Source organism: Ceratotherium simum, chromosome 10 (genome assembly GCF_057802395.1).
Source record: "Ceratotherium simum simum isolate JZ-2026a chromosome 10, ASM5780239v1, whole genome shotgun sequence".
In the NCBI taxonomy this organism is placed as follows: domain Eukaryota; kingdom Metazoa; phylum Chordata; class Mammalia; order Perissodactyla; family Rhinocerotidae; genus Ceratotherium; species Ceratotherium simum.
In genome coordinates, this window is record NC_141909.1 from 11,552,614 (window position 1) to 11,576,031 (window position 23,418).

Here is a 23,418-nt window from a genome sequence, read left to right on the forward strand (position 1 = left end):
AAAGGTGAGAAGCTGGAAAGAACAAAGACCAGGGTATGAGATCTATCCTTGGGCCAACTTCACCGGCATAAGTCATTTTTTTTAAGCTTCAACAATTCAATTAGATATAAACACTTCCAAGCTGCCATTAGTTACCAGGAACCTGGGATGAGTCACTAAATTATTGTGCACCTCAGGTGCTTCTAATAAAAATAATGATAGTGGTGGTGGTTGTTAATTTCTCCTCTATGAAATGAGAGAGTTGGACTAAACCAGTGGTCTTTAAACGTCCTTAGATGCTTAACCTTTTTGCTTTAACCTTTTTAAACTAAATATTATACAGAAGTCCACTGTAAACAGTTATAAAAGTGACCTGCTTTGGATGCTTATATAAATCCTCATCAGAAATCTGTTGTGAAATCTAAGAATGCTTGAAATTCCAAGACTTGTGGAAATAAAATATTTTGAAGGTTTCTAGTCCTGATATGGCCTAATAAGGTAAAAAGTGCCTCAGACTGAAAAAGTAAACTTCTGCTCCGCTGTTCCTCAGGCTGAGATAGCACAGATAAAGACAGCTGCAAAGTGAACAGTAAACCACATTTCTCCCATGGACCCGCTGAAGTCAGAATGTCCGAGAACCGCCTCCTGTGGGTGAGTGCTGCTTTCTTCCTGACTGAGAAATCTTGTTCTGGAAGAGCACTGACTATCAGAGACGTTGCTGTTTGAAATCATCAGTGAGAATGCACCATCCCGGTCTACCTGGAGGATACAAGACACTTTGACACAACCAAGTAGCCTCGGTTTCCAACCCTTGTGCTGAGCTTCATTTAAAGGGTGTCTGGGGCCGGCTCCGTGGCTTAGCGGTTAAGTGCGCGCGCTCTGATGCTGGCGGCCCGGGTTTGGATCCCGGGAGCGCCCCGAGGCACCGCTTCTCCGTCCAACGTGAGGCCGAGTCCCACGTACAGCAACTAGAAGGATGTGAACCTATGACATACAACTATCTACTGTGGCTTTGGGGGGAAAAAACTGAATAAATAAAATCTTTAAAAAAAAATAATAAATAAAGGGTGTCTGGATACACCCTTCCACATCTATGGAAACTTTGTAACGTCCAAGGACATAGGACCCTGGGTCCATTCTGCAGTCCAGACCTGATGTTGACCCTTTGCACACAGCTCTGTTTGCCTCCAGCCTGTGAAAATGCTACTCCATCTGACATCCATCCCTCCCCCAAATCTCCAAATTTCATCTTTGTTTGGTGAGGCATCTCAGGGTCCCTCTGGTGTGTAGTCTCTCCCATTGTAATGCACCAATAAATCTGATAAGCCAATAAATGCACTAAATTTGTCCAGTGATAGTTTTGTACTGGAGGATTATATTTGGGCTAAGACAGGTCACCTGCTAATCCTATGATCTTGGTCAAGCTGTCTAACCTCTTTACCTCATCTGTGAAGTGGAGGAAATTCTCTCCCTGGCCTTTACTATACAATGCAGGGGGAAGGATCAAATGTGATCACTCATATGAAAGCCCTTCGTGGATAGAACTACACCTGTGTAGGGTTATTCATTGGAACTAGCACTTTTAACAAAAAGGTTCAAATATCAAGAAATTATTAATCCAGATGAGATACATTTCAGCATATACTACCCAACTTCCCTGTTTTAGCCCTCATGTTAAAGAGCACAGGTTTTAGGTTCAGCTTGATATGGGTTCAAATCTTGGCACTCTTGTTTACTGATAATGTGCCTTTGGGTGAGTTATTGAGCCTCTTGGAGCCATTTCATATGTAGAATGGGAATGATAATATCTGCTTCTAGTATTGTCCAAAGGATAAAATGAGAAAAGAGTCATATTGTGCCAAGAATGTAAGAGCACACAATATGTGTTCATTTCCTATATTGACAGCTCAAGGGAATCAAGCTATGTTTCATTTTGCATACATTTCTAGGCACCAGGTAAGCATTGTTTTCTTTAAAAAGTTACTGTTTGGAGAGCAGGACCAAATAACTTGATTCTGGTTTTAAGAAGAACAATGGCAGCGGTGTTACAGGGTTAGAGACTGGTTTGTGGCCTGGCTACAGCTCTTTGCAGTGTAATTAGCCTCCATCATGGTGGATGGCATATTTGGCTGGTCAGATTACTTTTCCTGGGAGTTCTTACAATTACTCTTCTATTCACGATTAGGAATTTATTCACCAAAATTAATGAAATAATCTCATAAGAGCTCTACTCCAGTCTTTGCTTGCTATTCATAAAATTACAATAGCATAAGAATAAGGGCAAGAATAGCATTAACCACCTCAACTACAATTCCATAGACTTTTTAGAAAAGCTATTGCAGGGCCAGCTCTGTGGCTTAGTGGTTAAGTGCGTGCGCTCTGATGCTAGTGGCCTGGGTTCGGATCCCGGGCACGGCCCAAGGCACCACTTCTCCGTCCAACCCGAGGCTGAGTCCCACGTACAGCAACTAGAAGGATGTGAACCTATGACATACAACTATCTACTGGGGCTTTGGGGGGAAAAAAATGAATAAATAAAATCTTTAAAAAAAAAAAAGATATTGCATATCTTTTATGGAGAAAGGTCAATGCCTTATTTTAAAATATCTGACAGCAGCACACATCATCTTTAAAACACTAATTCCAGAAATACCAGGATTGAATTTAATGTGAATGAACTTAGCTTCATGAGTTTGATTTTCTTCGCTCGTTAATTTCTTTGTCGTGGTAATCGTTTAGCAGAGGGACCTGTTGTACTAACAACTTGACAGAATGAAAAGAAAGAAAAGTAACCCTGCTGCTTTCAAATTTAACAACAAGGTTTTAGAGCCAGGTTTAGAAATGGAAGCAAGGAATCCAATTATTTGCAGAATATATTTTTTCTGTTTTTGCACAGAGATTTTTAAAATTAGCCTAATTAATGATCCTGTGTTGAACTGTAAAGGCTTTTGAAGTTCATATTGATTTACATAGAGAAAATGACCAAAAAGTACACTCCAATTCAGTAAATATTATTGAATACCTATTCTGTGCACCATGGTGAGAAGTGCTGGAAACTCACGCAGAGGATACAGGTCTGTCCTCATGAAACTCAGTCCAGTAGGAAGACAGTCATATAGATCAACTACTACAGAACAGAGAGGCAGATGTTGTAACAGGCTGGAGTAAGACACGACAGGGCAGGGTAGACAAACTCTTTCTGTAAAGGGGCAGGTAGTAGGTATTTTAGGCTTTGTGGGCCACACAGTCTCAGTGGCAGCTACCCAGCTCTGCCGCTGTCACTTGAAAGCAGCCATGGACAATACATAAATGAATGAGTGTGACTGTGTTTTCAGTAACTTTATTTATGGACACTGAAATTTGAATCTCGTATACTTTTCATGTGTGATGAAGTATTTTTTCTTTTGATTTTCTTTTCAAGCATTTAAAAATGTAAAACTCATTCTTAGCTCAGGGGCCATACAACTACAAGTGGTGGGTTGGATTTAGATCTCAGGTTATTTAGGGTCAAAGGTGATTCTTTTTAATGATTTACTAGAATGATTTGATAATATTTCAGTAGATCTGATAGTGTTATTCAGTTAGACCTCAAGGTCCTTGTATAGCCTCCTTGTTCTGTTGTTTATTTCACATTACAACTATAGTCTCAAGAGATGCAGAAGCTATTTTCCCATCACTTGTGTGGTACTTGCAATGCTGGAGGCATGGGGTAATAAGGAGTTGCAGCCGGCCTCTTTTGCATAATACTAAGTAGCAGTGTATTTAGTCAAATATAAATTAGGCATTTGCCTTGTTACACCAAACTCTGGAAAACAGAGCTTGGCAATTACCTGCTCGGATTTAGACAACAAAAATGGCCAAACTGGGTAATTCCAGTTAAAGGCAATGTGCTAATTTAAATCGTTTGAGTTGATAAAGGAACTGTTTGCTGAGCTTGGAACCCAGCGATCTGCTGACCACTGGGCCCTGAGCCTGGAGGGTGTAGAATATTGTAGACGGCAGAGCAACGGACCAGAATGAGCAGGGAAGCAGCTGACGGTTGGCTGAACCTCTTTCGGTGAGTGACTCACCTGTACGCTGTGGACACAACTGACAGCCTCCATGAGTCAACCCAGCTCCTAAACCAACCAGAGCAATCAACTTGCAAAGAGCTCCTGTGTAACCCACCAATCCTAAACTGACAAGCCAAGGACTTGTCTAAACTGACCAATCAGCTTCCTTGAGAAACTGTGACTTCTGCCTCTCTGAGGGTAGTCCCCACCCCTGCCTTTGCTGGGCAGCTGTGTTCAGTGACCTGACTGTTGTGTGTGCCCATACACAAGTACATCCTGTGGAATCTAGATCCCACTCCAGACTACCGGAACCAGAATCTGCATTTTCATGCAAGATCTTCAGCAGATTCATGTGCACATGACAGTTTGAGAAGCATTGGAGCAAATCTTCAATAAACCATGGTTCTCAAACTTGAATGTGCATCAGAAGCACTTGCTGAAACACACTTGCTGATTCAGAAGGTCTGGGGTGTGGCCTAAGATTTTTCATTTCTAAATTCCCAGGTGCCGCTGCTGCTGCTGGTCGGGACCACATTTTGAAAACCACTGCTTTAGACTATTTGTCTATGAGTTATTTTTTGACAGTTAAACTGAAGACTTCATCCCACAGAGCCTAATCTATGTTGGGTCAGGCTTTCCCACCCTCACCTGGCAGTAAATGCAATTTAACACTCACCTTGTCACCATCTTGAATTTTCCTTTACCAGAGGAATTATTTATTCATGTATTTGCCTCACTTTCCTTTGCCAACATGATCTTTCTCCTTCAAAAGAGAAAAGAAAATGGAACCATTCTTCCCTTCAAGAAAAATTAACATGACTCTTACTCTTTAAAGATATTAATGTTAAAAATATACACTCATCAAGATTTTTATATATATATCAATTTAATGATGAACGTCCCAAGACAAGAAAGAACTCTATGAGAATCATGAATTATGATTCTGATCTTTGAGATTTCTTTTGGAATTGTACATCTGCTCATAATACAACTACATTAGCATTATTGGAAATATTTGGATAAAAACCAGATTGTAATAAGATTTCAACCAGTCCACATTCATGAGAAAGTGGAAGGGGCAGAAAATGAATAAGGGAGATTATTGCTAGTCCAATAACTACTAATATATTTGTGTCTTTGGGGAGAAGGGACAGAAGTGGCCCTCTCTCCATCTCTGTCCCAGTTCTATCACCTGGGTCCCCAAAGTCACATTGCTTAAACCCAGAAGGAACAGTCTCTAGAGAAAAATTCTCTTTCATCTTATGGTCTTCACTCCTGTAATTTCTGGAGCTCAAATTTAGTCCTAGGAGCCAGGGGACAGTCGGTAAGTCATTTCTTCCATTGTCTCCTACAACCACAGTTTTACTTAAAAATGGAGAATTGGTTAACTGTGTGGCAGACGATACGATTATCTGTATCCAGTATGATATCAGCGCTAAGCATGGATGCTCAAATGTGAGGCTTTGGTGATGGGTGTATCTGTCCTATGGGATGCATCCCAAGGCGTGGGCTCATTTCTGTGTGTGTGTGTGTGTGTGTGTGTGTGTGTGTGCATGTGTCTGATCCGGTGTATCCCAGGTATGTCTGGGTCCAACACGGAGTCAAGGCTGGCTATGCGCGCCAGATGGGACGTGTTAGGGCGTGCGTGTCCGCGGCGGGGCGCCCCAGGTGTGCGCGTTGGCGTGGGGCCCGGCGCGAGCCCAGGTGAGCCGGTCCGGCGCCAGGGCGGGCTGGTCCCGCGTCCCGCCTGCAGGGGGCGCCGCCGGGGGCGGCCTCCCGGGGCGGCCGCGCCCGCGCCCGCCTGGGCCCGCAGTTTCCGCTGGGGCGCCCGGGCCGGCTTTCCCCGACGGCGGCGTGTCAGGGGCAGGTGAGGTGCTGAGCCGGGAGCGGGGGGCTGCCCTCGCCCCCTCCCCGCGGGAGCCCTGGGGACCCCGGGCACTCGGAGCGCCGCTTCCTGTGCGGCGCGTTGCGCCCGGGCCGAGTTCCGGGCCCGCGGAGCCGGGGAGTGGAGGGCAGGGGCGGGAGGGGGCGGGGAGGCGGAGGGGGGGGGGAGGGAGGGGAGGGGAGGGGGCGGGGAGGCGGAGGGGAGGGGGAGGGGGAGGGGGCGGGGAGGCGGAGGGGGGGAGGGGGGAGCGGGGACAGAGCCTGGGCCGGGCAGGGGACGCGGGCGGCCTGCGGCGCCCGCTGGAAGCGAGGGGGCGCTGGCGGTTGAACGCGTCCGCGGAGCTGCTCCTGCAGCGGGAGGCGCCGCCGCTGCCGGCCGGGCGAGGGCCGAGCTAGTTAGGAACTGCCTTCAAGCCTAGACGCTGTTTGTCCCCAGCAAGGAAAAAGTGATGAGCTTTCAGACGGTGGTTTTCAAAGGCTCTCTCAGTTGAATGAGGCCAACACTTTTCAGAATTCTGTTTTAAATTTTAGAGATTCCTGTTTGTGAGGAGCCCAAAAGCTGCAAAAGAAATCTGACAACGTCTGGCATCTGTCAGTTTGTGAGGTTAGGTTTCTTTGGAGCCATTAGTGACATCTGAATTTTTGGAGAAATTTCTGTTACTGCCTTGATTACGAAATATGGTTATCGCTGTTGCTCTCTGTTGGCCAAAGATAACACCACAGTCGCACACCAGCCCCTAGATATGTGCACAGTTTTTTGACACCAAGCGTACTTCCTTAATATTGAGCTGATAAGAAAATGCAGGAGACTTGTAGCCATTTTTTTAAGGCAGGTTATCCATTTTGCTAAATGTCCCAGGGAGAAATCATGTATTAAAAACTAAAGGGTATCTCTAAATCAGTTGGATTGACCTATATAAAGTGTCGTCTTAAACTCACACGTCCTTATGTACTTTTTCCTGTAACTGAAGACTGTGTTCCCTGGTCTCATTCAGTTTATTGAAATGCTAATATGGAGAGTTCCTGCAGTTTGCCCTCATTTTCCCAAAATGCCTTATTTCCCTGAACCAACTCCTAGGAGGAAGCCAGAAGTTTCTGAATAAGCAGACTACCCTGGAAGAGAGCATTGTATTTCAGAAGCTGAGTTTGCAAAGTTAGATTAGTCTCTAGTTGGTGGATTTTTGTTGGGAGATGTTTTGGAGTAGTTGGCCTGGCTGATGAGGGTCCTGAGTGTTAACACTAGTCCTAGAGAGGGTGGTTATTCATGCTGGTCTTAGAGAGTGGGCAGCGGGAAGTGGAATAGAACAGGGATAGAAACTGGTCCTGTTTAAGTTTTTAAATTATCTGTTCATTTTTCTTTTTATTTTATCTAGTAAGATTTCTTGCAAGTTTCAACCCATCTCAGCTCTACCAAGTGGAGTCATTGAAAGGCTTTGTGCCCACAGTTAGCTAGGGCCTTTCCTGGGGCATAGGGCACCCCTGCAGGCTGGCATGGAGGTGAGTGCAGCAGTGTTTCAAAAGGGACGGTTCCCAAGGAGAGGTGACAATAAGAGGACAAAATCGAGTGATCTTAGTCTTCTCTAGAACCTGCTGTTATTAGAGATTTTATCCAGGGGTGAAGCTTAGCTGTTAGAGATTTTATTGAGAGCCTCGGTTAAGCATGACCAGCACCTTGCTTAATAGGAATTCATCCCGTAATTGAAGGGTCCTCTCTTGTCAGTGAAACTGCTCAGGGCAAGACAGCCTTGCTTAGGTTGGACCTGAGAGCTGCATAGGCGGAGCTTACTCTGTGCACGGTGTTGCTGTACCCCTCCAATGGATTTACAGAAAAGACCCAATTACTAGAAGTCTCAAGTTGTGTATGGCATTGTGAGGTAATAGACATGGTAAAGAGCTAAAATGTTAAGAAGGATGAAATAAATGCCAGAGGCGTAGTGTGCTGTGGGAGCAGAGAGATCAGTTCTCTGGAGGACTTGGGGAGGGTCACATTTGGGCTGGACCTTGAGCAGAGAGTAGAATTTAAACAGGGGGAGGAGTGGAACGGGGCATTTCTGGGGGTGGACACCATGGGCCAAGTTAAGAAGCTTAAAATGTAACTGTGTTCTGAGATAAGGGAGCCCTGATAGGCTGAGGCTGGACTTGGTGTAAGGTTGCTTGGAGAGCGAGGCTGTCTGGAGATAAACTCTACATTTTGCTCAAGGTTCTGATATTTTTTTAATTAAAGCAAACAAAAGCAGAGGGAATAGTATAATGATCTTCCATATATCCATCAAATATATTTAACAATTTGTTACCACAATTTCTTTTTTGGCCATATTTGCTTCATCTTTTTTGTTGTTGTTGAAGCAGTTTAAATTCCAGACAGCATGATATTTCACCCCTAAGTAGCACAGTATGTACCTCCAAAAAGGGAGCGTTTTCCTATGTAAGCATAATACCATTGTCACTTCCTAATCAAATGACAGTAATTCCTTATTGTTTCCTAAAACTCAGTCCATAGTCAGATTTCCCTGATTGCCTCAGAAACATCTTACTTTTACTGTTGGTTTGTGTGAATCAGAATCCAGACGAGGGCCTGTCTTGACATGAGTACAGCCATGTTTGGCCGCTCCATTGACCTACAGCCACCAGCACAAAAAAGAAATACAAAGCTGCTTTCTGTGTGGTGGGAACTGGCCTTTTCCCGGGAACTGGCCTTTCTCCCACGGAGAGAGTTGCAAGTTGTAACATTTCAAGGCTCTTGGAGCGTCCTGGCCCGGAATGGACTGGCCATCTGTGCCGGGCTAGGACGATAACCAAAGAGAACAATGCACGTGCGCAACTACTGGGCTGGGACGTTAGCCAGGGGGCTCAGTGCACGTACGCCACTGATAACCATTTGTACATGGAAACACTAAATGCTTGCTCTGCAAACTCTGTAATTGCTTACTCTGAAAATTACTGATGGTATAAAAACTGCTGGAAACGGAGCCTAGAGAGAGTTCCACCTAGAGAGAGTTCCACCTGTGGAAGGGACACCTTGCCCAGGACGTGTGATCCTTGCCCAGCCGCGTCGATTGACAGAGCTCTCCCGGCAGTGGGGCGTGGATGTTGTGAGTAACTGATTTGATGTGAAGTAATTGATTTGATGTGTAGTAAGTGATTTGATGTGTTCTCTTTTTGGTTAACCTGGTGTTTCTCTTTCTGGTTGATTTGTGTCATTTCTCTTCAGCCGATGTGGGTATTTTCCCTTTCCAGTCGGGCTGATGTTTTTTCCCTCTTAATATTTGACCTATTTGGATCTGTTTGCAGACTGTCACCTTTACTATCCTCTATATAATAAAATATACCTCAGTCCATTTGTTTGGAGTGGAAAGTGTCTTTTACGTCTCCGATCGAATCCCCGAACCTCTCTTAACATAATTGGCGCTGTGAGCAGGATTCGATTAAGGAGATGCCTTTCCTATTCAAACGAAAGGTAACTGAAGCCAAGGTGGAAGGGATTCCAGGATGGGAGGACCCTCCCTTTTGCACTCTGGCTGGGGAGTGGGCTCATAGGTCAGGGTTATGTGAAGCTTGGGATGCTCGTCTGCGACGATTTGAACTGTTGGATGTGACCAAAGCTTTGCAGACGGTGGAAAGGAAAGAGAAAGATGATGTTTCTTTTTTGGCACGGCGAGGTTGGTGTTTGTTGACTGCTTATCGCCGGGCTATAGAAGATAGGGATAAGATACAGACAGAGAAGGCACTCTTGGAAACGGAATGTCGCCGGGCCATAGAAGATAGGGATAAGATACAGACAGAGAAGGCACTCTTGGAAACGGAATGTCGCCGGGCCATAGAAGATAGGGATAAGATACAGATAGAGAAGGCACTCTTGGAAAAAGAATATTCAGATTTACAGTTGCCTGAAGTCAAGGTGGAAGAAATTCCAGGATGGGAGGACCCTCCCTTTTGCACTCTGGCTGGGGAGTGGGCTCGTAGGTCAGGGCTATGTGAAGCTTGGGATGCTCGTCTGCGACGATTTGAACCTTTGGATGTGACCAAAGCTTTGCAGACGGTGGAAAGGAAAGCGAAAGATGATGTTTCCTTTTTGGCACGGCGGGGTTGGTGTTTGTTGACTGCTTATCGCCGGGCTATAGAAGATAGGGATAAGATACAGAAAGAGAAGGCACTCTCGGAAAAAGAAAATTTAGATTTGCAGTCTCGTTTGGCTATGATTCAATGTCAATATCTTGCACTGGGAGATCAGGCTCGTAACTACCAAGCTATAGCAGAAAAGGCTGCTGTAAGAGTTGCCAAATATAAATATAGAAAGAGGAGAGGAAAGGTAAATGAACGAAAAGTTCATATGGCCATAGCATCGGCCGGTCCTAAGTGGGACCCGGACACATGGGATGGTGATATCTGGGATGATGATTCTGAAACTGATTATGAGGAAGAGGAAAAACCGCCCAAACGCACAGAGGCACGTCCTCTTCGCCGTCGGCGGATGGAAATGGATGGTAATCATCCTGTAAGGAAAGATGTGATTGAGGATTTTAACCAGCAAGAAATTTCTGATATTTTAGCCCGGGCTACACAAAAGCCTGGAGAAGCCATCATAACCTGGCTTGTTCGCCTATATGATATGGGCGCTACAGGAATTAATCTGGATGCAGGAGATGCTTTTAAATTTGTAATTTTGTCCAATGATCCAGTAATACGGGGAGCTTTCAGAGACTGGAGCATGAATGCTCACCCCCCAAATGATCGTGGACAAGACACTGATGGTACCACTTTATTGGCTCTTGCAGTAAAAGGAGCTCAAGATAAATACCCCACGGATGATATGTGGCCAGACACTAATAGACCCTGGTATACTTTAAAAGATTGTGTCCAAAAGATGAGAGAAGAAACCATGAAACGGGCTGTGTTTCTGGGGTGTGGTGAAGCTTTAAATGAAATGACTTTAAGTGTCCAGGTGCGAAACAAGTTGATAAAAACTGCACCTCCGGCATACAAACAAATAATTACAACCCTTCTCATGAATGAAACTGAAAGCCCTATATCAACACTTGCAGATAAGATTATGCAGCTAGCAGACTTGGGAGACTGGCAGACAACTGAAAACTCTCCAAGAAGAGAAAAAAGAGAAACATTCTTTAAAAAAGATAAAATAACTCGAGGTGATATGTTTTTGGCCCTACTCCAGGCAGGAGTACCTAAAGACCAGATTGATGGAGTTGACACTAGAGAATTATGGAAACTATATAAAGAAAAAGGGCTGAATGTAAAACAAGTGAACAGAAGGGACAGTATAGAGAATGCTTCCAACCCAGTGCCTACTGCACCTAGTGCACCACCTCCTCCCTTGGATCCTCTTCTTGCTGACTTATGTGATTGAGGGGAAGGCCAAACCTCTGTATCGATTAGTGCCACTATAAGAAAAGATATTAGACCACATGTACCAATTAAAATATTTTGGAAGAATGGATCTACAACTAGTGTGAAGGCACTTGTAGATACAGGGGCAGAGGCCACCCTTATCTATGGGAATCCAACTAAGTTTCAAGGTACATCAATTCTGATAACTGGATTGGGAGGAAAAGAAATCCAGGCAGTTACCACTAATCTTTCTATGCAAATTGGGCAACTACCCCGGCGCACATATCTAGTTATGATTGTACCAATACCAGAATATATAATTGGGATTGATAGTCTAAAAGGATTGACATTAAATTTGGCTGATGGACAATACCAATTTGCTATTAGAGCTTTGTCTTTTCATATTAATGCTGTAATTGTGGGATGTTTGCATCATGAAGTAGAAATTCCACCTGCCACGCAAGTGATCAATCAAAGACAGTATCGCATCCCTGGAGGACAACAAGAAATATCTGAGACCATAGAAGATTATTTGGCTGTAAAAGTCCTTCGCAGAGTAACTACAGCCTGGAATAATCCTATCTGGCCTGTTAAAAAAGGTGATGGGACATGGAGAATGACTGTAGATTACAGAGAGCTAAACAAAGTGACTCCGGCTATTCAAGCGGCCGTCCCTGATTTGATTACTCTCATAGAAAAAGTGCAATGTTATCCAGGCACTTGGTATGCAGTCATAGACTTGGCTAATGCCTTTTTCACCATACCTATACCTAAAAGTGTCCAAGAACAGTTTGCTTTCACATGGCTGGGACAACAATATACCTTTACTAGACTTCCTCAGGGATATGTGCATAGCCCCACTATCTGCCATCGACAGGTTGCTGAGACCTTGGCAAAGGTACCTGCTTCTGATGATGTCCAAATAGTACATTATATAGATGATATTATGATCCAAGGAAATGAAGAAGAAAAGGTACAACAACAGTTAGAAAAAGTAATGGACACACTTGAGGAGGATGGATGGAAAACTAATCCAGCTAAAATTCAGGGCCCAAGTTCAAATGTTAAATTTTTGGGAGTACTTTGGAATAATGGAAAACAAGAAATTTTACCTAAAGCTAGACAAAAGATATTAGATTTTGCAGCACCTCATAACAAAAAGGAAGCACAAAAATTTATTGGATTATTTGGATTTTGGAGGGCACATATTCCACATTTAAGTCGGCTCCTTGCACCTTTATATAAAGTTACCAGGAAAAAATATGAATTTGAATGGGGAATGGAACAAAAAGAAGCTTTTGAAGCAGCCAAGCATGCTATTCAGACTGCTTTAGATCTATGGCCAATTAAACCGGGACCCATTGAGTTACAGGTAGATGTCATTGATCAGTATGCCAGCTGGAGTCTATGGCAAAAACAAGGTGCCCGACGTTATCCTCTGGGATTTTGGAGTCGCAAGCTTCCCTGTTCCAGTGAAAGATATAGTCCTTTTGAAAAACAGTTGTTAGCCTGCTACTGGGCTCTAATAGACTCAGAAAGCCTTACCCTGGGACATGAGGTAATTATGCGACCTCAAATACCCATCATGCAATGGATTCATAGCATGCCTGTTACTCATAAAATTGGACAAGCACAAGAATTTAATATTATCAAATGGAAATGGTATATTCAAGACCGGGCCAAACCTGGCCCAAAGGGGTTGTCTCTATTGCATGAACAAGTGTCTCAATATAGCAGTGAGCCAACTGTGTCACCTAAGACTGATATAACAGAATCTCCTGTTAAATGGGGTGTCTCATATGATCAATTGACTGAAGAACAACAAAACCATACGTGGTTTACAGATGGTTCTGCCAAAATGATATCAAGCTCACGGAAATGGAAAGCAGTTGCCTATAACCCATCCACCCAACAAACAATTGTCACCACCGGAGATAATATGAGTAGCCAATATGCTGAACTCTATGCGGTGTATCAGGCACTTCAACAAGAACAGGGGCAACAATGTCATATATATACTGATTCGTGGGCAGTGGCACAAGGTTTGGCAACGTGGATGCCACAATGGAAAAAACATGATTGGAAAATTAATGATAAAGAAATATGGGGAAAGAAATTATGGGAAGACATATGGTTATGGTGTCAAAATACAATTGTTACTGTATTTCATGTTGATGCTCACAGTTCTTTAATTTCTGCAGAACGAAGCATAATTCTCATGCTAATCAGCTGGTGCAGATTCGTGCAACGCACAACCCAGGCTTAGCACAATGGGTCCTCCAAACGAGTGGACACTTGGGAGAACAAGCGTCATACAGGTGGGCACAACATAGGGGAATCCTTGTCACCCATGATGATATTGCCACTGCAGTACAACAGTGTCAGTTATGCCAACAGTTAAATAAACGGGGAGTTCCACACCCTACCAAGGTCATATCCAAAAGGGATTATTTCCGCCCATACCTGGCAAATAGATTTTATCGGACCATTGCCAAATTCTTGTGGATATACTTATGCCTGCACTGCTGTTGATACATATTCTGGTTATTTATTGGCTATACCAGCTAAAGTGGCCACCCAACAGAGTGCCATAAAGTTATTAGATATAATCAAGTTATATTATGGAACACCAAGGCAAATTCAGAGTGACAATGGTTCCCACTTTACAGGTAAGTTGATTCAAACCTATACCAAGGAAAATTATATAGAATGGATTTATCATATACCTTATTACCCCCAAGCTGCAGGCCTCATAGAACAAATGAATGGATTGCTTAAACAACAATTGAGGAAACTTGGTCATGGCTCATTAAAGGGGTGGCACAACCATCTAAGTACTGCTCTAAATGTGTTAAATAACAGGCCACTAGGCCCTAATGAGACTCCTCTGTCAAGGTTGTTACCAGCAAAGATTACAGAAGTGGCAGCCGCCACCCATGAGCTTATGACCTTAACCTATTGGCCCCTGACTCAGTCTGCTAAACCGCCTTTTCGTGCCACGGCCGAAGCGGCTGGATTGGATTTATCTACTGTTCATTCTATTCAATTGCCCCCTAAGAAGCAGTCTATAGTCCCTACTGGGATAGGGGTACAATTTCCCAAAAATACCTTTGGTTTGTTAAAAGGACGCTCTGGACTGGCAGCAAAAGGTATTGATGTACTAGGAGGAGTTATTGATCCAGATTATCAAGGAGAAATAAAATTTATATTATATAATGGTAGTGACACAGTACTAACTGTAGAGTCTGGGGAACGAGTGGGACAATTATTGGTGCTTCCCCTCCTGACTCCAAATGTGTCACAAGGACAACCTCCAAGTGAATTAACTAAAAGAGGAATGCAAGGATTTGGGTCTACAGATGGATGGAAACCTGGAGCAAAGGTGTGGGTGACACATCCACCCAATGCGGCTCCACGTGCGCAGAAGTAGTGGCCCAAGGGCCCACTGCAACGCTCATAGTAATGTATCCAGGAAATAAACAATTATATCATGTTCCTAAAAATTCTGTTTCTTTGCGTGAATAGATATTCCTGCTGTGTTTGCTATGCTGTGCTGCACTTCCATGTCTGCTGCAGACCTACATGCCAACTAATGTCTCCGTAGGACAACCTTTGACCCTGCACTGCTGGACCAACTGCTCTACACCAGTGGGACCTATAACCTGGACTATGAATGGCCGAGAAATTTGGTCTCAGAAACATCAAGCAATCTCTCAGTATAAGCCTATATCTGACCAGTCACGGAGAACTAGTTATAATTTCTCTATTACCCTGCCTTCTGCTACCCTCCGTGATGGGGGCTGGTCTGGACTTCTGCAAGCTAATTTGTTAGGCCTAAGTGTTATCTTATCTAATGTTATCTTTGATGCTGTACATGATTTGCAAGATCAAGTTAACAACATTTCATATTCTAAGGGGTTGTTTGATTGGTTACCTTGGGGTTTGGGTCCTTTATTGCGAGATAGTTTTATAATTATTGTAGTCATTGGATTTTGGATTCTTGGATGTGCCTTATGTACTTGCGTACAAAGTTCATTGTCTGTGCATATGGTGTCTTATGGTTAATGGAGACGGCCACGGCCGAATATGTCTTGACATGAGTACAGCCATGTTTGGCCGCTCCATTGACCTACAGCCACCAGCACAAAAAAGAAATACAAAGCTGCTTTCTGTGTGGTGGGAACTGGCCTTTTCCCGGGAACTGGCCTTTCTCCCACGGAGAGAGTTGCAAGTTGTAACATTTCAAGGCTCTTGGAGCGTCCTGGCCCGGAATGGACTGGCCATCTGTGCCGGGCTAGGACGATAACCAAAGAGAACAATGCACGTGCGCAACTACTGGGCTGGGACGTTAGCCAGGGGGCTCAGTGCACGTACGCCACTGATAACCATTTGTACATGGAAACACTAAATGCTTGCTCTGCAAACTCTGTAATTGCTTACTCTGAAAATTACTGATGGTATAAAAACTGCTGGAAACGGAGCCTAGAGAGAGTTCCACCTAGAGAGAGTTCCACCTGTGGAAGGGACACCTTGCCCAGGACGTGTGATCCTTGCCCAGCCGCGTCGATTGACAGAGCTCTCCCGGCAGTGGGGCGTGGATGTTGTGAGTAACTGATTTGATGTGAAGTAATTGATTTGATGTGTAGTAAGTGATTTGATGTGTTCTCTTTTTGGTTAACCTGGTGTTTCTCTTTCTGGTTGATTTGTGTCATTTCTCTTCAGCCGATGTGGGTATTTTCCCTTTCCAGTCGGGCTGATGTTTTTTCCCTCTTAATATTTGACCTATTTGGATCTGTTTGCAGACTGTCACCTTTACTATCCTCTATATAATAAAATATACCTCAGTCCATTTGTTTGGAGTGGAAAGTGTCTTTTACGTCTCCGATCGAATCCCCGAACCTCTCTTAACAGGGCCCCATGTGATATTTTGTTGAATATCTGTTTTCTCTTTTAATCTAGGACAGGGATTTGGCAAAATTTTTCTGGAAAAGGCCCTATACTAACTCTCTTAGGATTTGCAGCCCATGTGGTCTCTGTTGCAGCCACCCAATTGCCTTGTCCCACAAAGGTAGCAGTAGACAATATGTAAATGACTGAGCGTTTCTGTGTTCCGTTAAAATTTTGTTTTCAGAGTTTTTTGTTTTAAACTCCACCAGCAGGCTGGACAGACCTGAGGGCCATAGTTTGCTGACTGGTCTAGAGCAGTCCCCGTGGGTTTCTTTAATGCCAGTGATTTATTGATGTCACTTGGTTGCCTGTAGATGCCTCACATTCTGGATTTATTTGGCTTTTTGTATAGTATGATTTAGCTTGCTCCTCTATTCCCCTCTATTTCCTGTAAACTGCAAGTTGGATTTAAAGGCTTAAATAGGTTCAGATTCACCATTTTTGGCAAGTATACTTCAGATGTGGTTTGAATTTTTTGAATATAAATTTATGACTTTAAAAGACTTGGAAATCTTCATCCAGCAAGCTCAATTTTCCTAAAATAGGCTTTGCTTGATAGTTGTAAATACACTTTTTCTTTTTCACCTTATTTTCCTCACTTAAAGAGATTAGAGCTGTTTCTCAAGGAGTCAAGAACTTTGAACCCCTTTGCTAGGTCAGTGGGAACTTTCCTCTATTCAGGGCACCCGTGCCCCTCGGGCTGGTGAACCACATTTTTCCGCTGAGTGGAAATACCTTCCTTCCGTGGGCCCACGCCCAAGGCCTGAGATGCAGTCCAACAGGGGTTGGGTGATTCGTTTTTAAGCACCTTATCTCTTAAACACTCAACTTTCTTCCCTTACCTTCCTCTTCATCTCACCCTCCAGCAGGACTGAGAACTGGATCCTGGTCCATGGGCTTCTGGTCACGCTGAGAGGTGGGCGTGCTTTTCCTGGTGTCTTGTTCAGAAGGATGCTGAAGTCAAAAGCTTTTCAGACTCTCAGACTTGCATAGTGCAGGATTCCAGGGTGACACGATTTTGAAGAAACAAGCTGGCAGGTGAGAATTGTTTTTTCCTCTGTTCTAGAGTGTTTGTTGCTCCTAAATTCTAGAGCACTAGAATTATGTTGACAGAGTGTCGGTTGGAAGTCCTTGTCTTTTTGTCATTTAAGAACAGTAGGAGAAACTGTTCATCCCTGTACCCATTTTTCCAGACAACATGCCATTGGCTTGTGGTCTTTTTCTTATTGATTTGTAAGAATTCTTTGTGCATTGAGGTTACTAATCTTTTGTCATATTTGTTACAAGCTGTTTTCCCCATTTTTTTCTTTTACTTTGTTTACAGTACTTATACTTTACAGAATATTTTAATTTTATATAGGGAAAATATATCATTTACATAGGGAAAAAAATCAATCTCCCCTTTACAGTTTCCTTGTTTTATGTTTTGCTTAGAAAGACTTACCCGTTTCAAGATTGTTTTTTTAAGTCTGTGTTAACACAGATAAATGAATGTGTGATGAGAGCTAAGAACACATGATTCTGAAAAAGAATAATATTGAAGGGGGCTATTTCTACTAGATAATGTAATATTCAGTTGATTAACTGTTGGCATTAAGAATGGCCCTACATTGATAAGTGCTGAAGTTGGGAGATAGTAGTAGGGGGTTTATTATATCATTACTTTATTTTTGCATATATTTGACTTCTCATAATGAAAAAAGTTTTCTTTAAACAACAACAACAAAAAAGTGGTGGGAAAAACTGTCTTTGTCCCATTCATTCATATTCAGCAACTATTAATTAAGCTACTCTGTGCTGAACACTGAGGCTATTGTGTTAATAAACGCACACAATCTTGGAACTTATGTTTCTCACATAGGAGACAGATATTAATGTCACGGTTAAGGGCACCAACTCCTTTGACAGACTCCCTGGCTTCAAATCCTGGCTCTGCTACTTACCAGCTGGGTGATTTTGAACTTTTTAATTAAAAAAATGGGGGATAATAATTGTGTCTGCCTGGTAGGGTTGTGGGAGGATTGAATGAGAAATCTCACGGAAAATCCTTTGCTTAGTACTTAGCATTTAGTAAATGCTCAATAAATATGAACCCTACAAAAGCGGAGGATTGCAATCAAGCAGGGACCACGGTGGAGAGGTGGAAATGCTGAGCGGATGTGTGGAGTGGGGTCATGACCTCGCCTGGGCTGGTTAATTATGGTTTGGAGACGAGGGATATGGAAGATCACGTCTTTTAATGGAATGAAAGTGCCCTTCGTTGGTAAAGTGAGAGTGGGAAGAGGGCAACAGAGAAAGCGCGCAGGCAGAGGCCTGGCGACTGGGAGAAGCGAGTCTGATTGTGTCTTAGTATCCTAGTGCTGCCAGGACCCGGTGCCACCAGCTGCGTGGCTTAGAACAACCCAATGTATTATCTTGCGGTTATTTAGGTCAGAGGTCCAGCAAGTCTCACTGGGCTGAAATCAAGGCATCGGTGGGGCTGTGTCCCCTCCTCGAAGCTCTAGAGGGGAATCTGTTTTCTCATCTTTTCCAGCTTCTAGAGGCCCCCCTGCCCTCCCCCCTTGAAAGATGGCAACGTTGCATCCCTTTGACCCTTTTTCTGTCATCACAGTGCTCTCTCTGCCCTGAGTCAGGAAGGTTCTCTGCTTTTAAGGACTCTTGGTTGGATTGGGCCCATGTGGATAATCCAGGATAATTTCTGCATCTGGAGGCCCTTAACTTTAATCACATCTGTAAAGTAGTCACATCTGCAAGGTAGCATGTTCACAGGGTCTGGGGATTAGGACGTGGGCATCTCTGAGGTGGGGGTGGGGGCTTTATTCAGTCACCTCGCCTTGTAATGCGGTAGCCGGGGCACCATCGGGGCTGCCCTCCAGGTGTTTAGGGGCAGCAGATACGTCACCACCAGAGGTTCATGGTTCTCAGTCCCTGTTTCCACTGCCCTTCCACACTGAGAGGGTGAGTCTGCTCTGACTCTTGGGGCCCCTGCTTCCCCGGTACTGGTAGGAGAGGCTTCTGAGTGACAGGAGACGTTGGCTCCACCTGCGAAATGTCACCCATTCTTCCGAGCTCGACGGAAGGGCTGTTGGAAGCTTTCTTTGATTTGTTCCTGTGCCCCCATCCTCCCCACTGGTCACTCCTGCCCCTGCACCCTGGTGGGGTGCTTGCTGCTGCTGCTGTTTTACCTTTTAGTTTTTTGTGTGGTTTTTACCTTTGTAATTGTTTTTGCACACTAACCTTAAACACTGTGGACTATTTTAAACAAAATTCATCCTAAAATATTTAGTATTTTCTCCTCTGTTAATGCTGGTTAGATGAGAACCACAGCTTCCTCATTTTGATCCCCCATAGTACCTTCCACATAACAGGCAGCCAGTAGGAAAGAACTCGTTTCCAGTTAGTTGGGAGCGTTGTTGGAGCTCGGATGCTTTGAGTTCTGCCCAAGTACATTAGAGAGAGGAAGAGTAAATCGGAGAGAACTTCTCAGATGCTGTGCTCTCCTCCATTGGTTCAGACTACATCTGTTTTTACACTTTTTGAGAGTTAATTACCTCTCATGCTGTTGTCATCTGCACTTAGGAGTATGCAGCAGGTATGTTAATGAAAATTATTAATTCTGTATTCCATAATGGTTTTACTAATTTATGAGCATTAAATGAGATTTGAAAAGCATTCTTTAAGCTGTTATTGTTGAGAAGAATCACAACTGGCCGCTTTGAATTACTCTTTCTCCCCTGACTTGGTTTTCAGTAAAGTTAGATGCAGATTATAAAAGCCTAATAAAAACTATAAGGGGGGATTAGCACATCTGATAAATGAATAAAGGTCAGTTAGTGGCATTCTTGGGAGTATTTACGAAGACCAAGTCAGTGTTTTTTTCTCTCTCAGCATTTTGTTTTGAGCGTTTCCAGCCATACTCAGAAGCAGAGTACAGTCCACCCTCACGTACCAACACAGCGTCGGAAAACCGGGCACCATCCTGGCTGTGCCATGCTCACTCCACGTGGCCGCCTCCCTTTGTTTTTTGAGCTTTTGTTTGTTTGCTTCTGGAGAATTTTTTTTTTTTAATTTTATTTATTTATTTCCCCCAAAGCCCCAGTAGATAGTTGTATGTCATAGCTGCACATCCTTCCAGTTGCTGTATGTGGGACGCGGCCTCAGCATGGCCGGAGAAGCGGTGCGTCGGTGCACGACCGGGATCCGAACCCGGGCCACCAGCAGCGGAGTGCACGCACTTAACCGCTAAGCCACGGGGCCGGCCCTCTTCTGGAGAATTTTGAAGCAAATACCGGAAATCATGTCATTTACCCTGAAATATTTTAGTATGAATTTTGTTTAAAAGTGTATTTTTTACAAAACTACAATCCTACCTAACGATGAACAAAAAATCCTTAATATCATCTAATACTGTATTCAACTTTCCCCAGCTGTCTAAAAACAAATCTGTGCAGTTGGTTTATTCAAATCACGATAAAGCCCGTTCATTGTATTTGGTTTATAAATCTCTTCAGTCTCTCTTAATAATAATGATTAATGTGTGCCAGGCAGTAGCCTAATGTAGAGTGCTCTTCTTTCTTTAACCTCTTATTTTTAACTCAGGGTTTTAGAGTTGCATGCTCTCATGTTTCATTCATTATTATTACTTAAATTTATATAAAATAAAATTGACCTTTTTTGTTATGTAATTCTGTGAGTTTTAAAATTGATTGATTCATGTAACCATCATCACAATCCTGATACAGAGCAATTCTATCAGCAAAAAAACCCAGAAAACAAAACAAAACAAAACAACTCCTCCCTCATTCTGCCCCCTTGTAGTCAAACCCTCACCCTACCCGTAATCCCTGACAACTCTTATCTGGTCTCCATCTTTATAAGTTTTGCCTTTTCCAGAATGTCACGTAAATGAAATATATAGTATGTAATCTTTGAGACCAGCTTCTTTCATTCAGTCAGCATCTTTGAGATTCATCCATGTGTGTTTCCTTTCTTATTGCTGAGTAGTATTCCAGTTTATGGACATACCACAGTTTGTGTATCCATTCACTGTTGAAGGACATTTGGATTCTTCACGGTTTTTGGTGATTATGAATAGAGCTGCTATAAACATTTGTTTATAGGTTTTTAATGTGATCAAAAGTTTTCATCTTTCTAGGACAGATCCCCAGGAGTGGGATGGCTGGGTCATATGGTAAGTGTATGTTTAACTTGATAAGAAGCTGCCAAACTATTTTTCAGAGTGGCTGTACCCCACCATTCTGCATCCCCACCAACAATGCATGAGAGTTCCAGTTGCTCCATATCCTTGTCAGCACTTGATATTGTCAGGTTTTTTTTTTATTTGAGCCATCCTAATAAGTGTGTTGTTTTTGTTTTTAATTAACTGATTTCAGTTTTTTGAATATTTGAGTATTATAATAATTCTTGAATAAATTACTGAATTGAATTTATTTATTTTATTTCTATGTTATAAAAATAAATATTTCTCGGGCCGGCTCCGTGGCTTAGCGGTTAAGTGCGCGCGCTCTGATGCTGGCGGCCCGGGTTCGGATCCCGGGAGCGCCCTGAGGCACCACTTCTCCGTCCAACGTGAGGCCGAGTCCCACGTACAGCAACTAGAAGGATGTGAACCTATGACATACAACTATCTACTGGGGCTTTGGGGGGAAATAACTGAATAAATAAAATCTTTAAAAATAAATATTTCTGGTCTTCTGGTGATATTCTATATTTAAATGTGGTAAATTCTCTATATTGGAAAATAATTAAATTAAACCCAGAATATTATATACTTAGGAATCTTTCTTAAATCTCAGCAATTGACACATCATATTTGGCAAAGGATTACAGAATAGTGTCTGAAGATATGATGCATTTTGCAGTGATCCATTCATCATATGCATCTTGTGCATCTCATTCCTATTTTACCAATAGTAACTGATAGTGCCATAATGGCTTTTGCCATCAGTTTTATGCTAGATTAGATTGATTGGTGAAGTTAATTACATGAGAGCAAATGGGTGTAAGCAGGGAATGATTTCTTTGAATGCCTTTTAACTACGAACAGTGAACACTGTTGTACTTTAAAAATGAACTGCTCCCATGTGTCTGAGTTAGTAGTAAAAGTTTGCATTTGAATACTTTTTTCGTTATTAAAGCACATTGAGGTCAAGGAGGAAAACCATTTGAAATTTCTGTTTGTGACATAAAGATCATGTGCCTCTCTTTGGGTGATTTAGGGACCATGGTCCCTGGTCACTATTGCTTGAAATGTGGGGTTGACTCCTGGATTAACTACCAAAATGTCGCTGCTAATGTTCTCGTCCCTCACCCCTCACATTAGATGAAACTGTGCAAGTCTCATGGTGCCCAGGGTCATTGCTGAGGGAGGGCCTGTCTTTAAAGTCAAGTCTCACCCATTAGCTGCTATGGTTTGGGCTTCTGGTTTCTAGTATTACCATTGGAAGAATGGTGTCCATATAGGCTTTACTTTGTGAGTAGAATCTCTCCCTTTTTGTTTCTGAAAGGTTACTGGAGGGTTAGACTTGTTGACAGACCTTCCTTTGTAACATAGGAGCGTTAGAAGGAAAAACAGAGCCTGACGGAGGACGGTGGAGGACAGACGGCCAGATGGGCTTGAGGTTGTTGTGATCTGAAACCTCAGAGGCCAAGTACTAGGAAAATTTGGTTAAAAATGTAAGGAAATGGGACGAGTTTCTGTGGTTAAGTCATTTTTGGTTTAACACTAACATATTAATTGACCCCTAATTGACGTCAATTAGGATTAAAATAAATAAAAAAATAGTGAAGGATTAGTGAGGATATTACCTCCATTGGACCCAGGTCTTTGTTTTGTTTAAAAAGTTATGGATGTCCTTTAAACTTTATGCTTGTTGATATTAATAAGGTCTTATAAATGTGCATATATATTTTGGGGGGTTGGAGGAAGGGATAATAGGAATGTATTGGGGCCTTCAGTCCAGTGTTTTAGAATACCAGACTAATGCATCTGCTGCCCCCTGGTGGCAGCGTATTCAACAGTGCAGTTCAGAGGCGAGGAATTCTGGAGAGCTAAGCATTGTACAAGAGGATTGTAGAGGGAGCCAGGAGATGGTTTCTCTTTCCAGCTCTTCTCATAATTACTATCTGTATGATCTTAGGCAAATCATTTACTTTGATTAAAGTCTAGATTTCACTTTCTTCAACTTTA

General features: G+C 43.1%; 2 protein-coding genes across 3 annotated transcripts in view; one reads left to right on the top strand and one right to left on the bottom strand.

Annotated features, from left to right (window-relative positions):
- The window catches only part of ITGBL1 (integrin subunit beta like 1), a 1,366,350-nt gene that overhangs the window by 885,702 nt on the left and 457,230 nt on the right, over positions 1 to 23,418 (bottom strand). The window lies entirely within an intron of this gene.
- GGACT (gamma-glutamylamine cyclotransferase) overlaps positions 17,084 to 23,418 on the top strand; it is a 40,219-nt gene continuing 33,884 nt past the window's right edge. The window contains exon 1 of the mRNA XM_087435890.1: positions 17,084 to 17,246. The gene's annotated coding sequence lies outside the window, so the exon portion shown is untranslated. The remainder of the gene's footprint in view (positions 17,247 to 23,418) is intronic.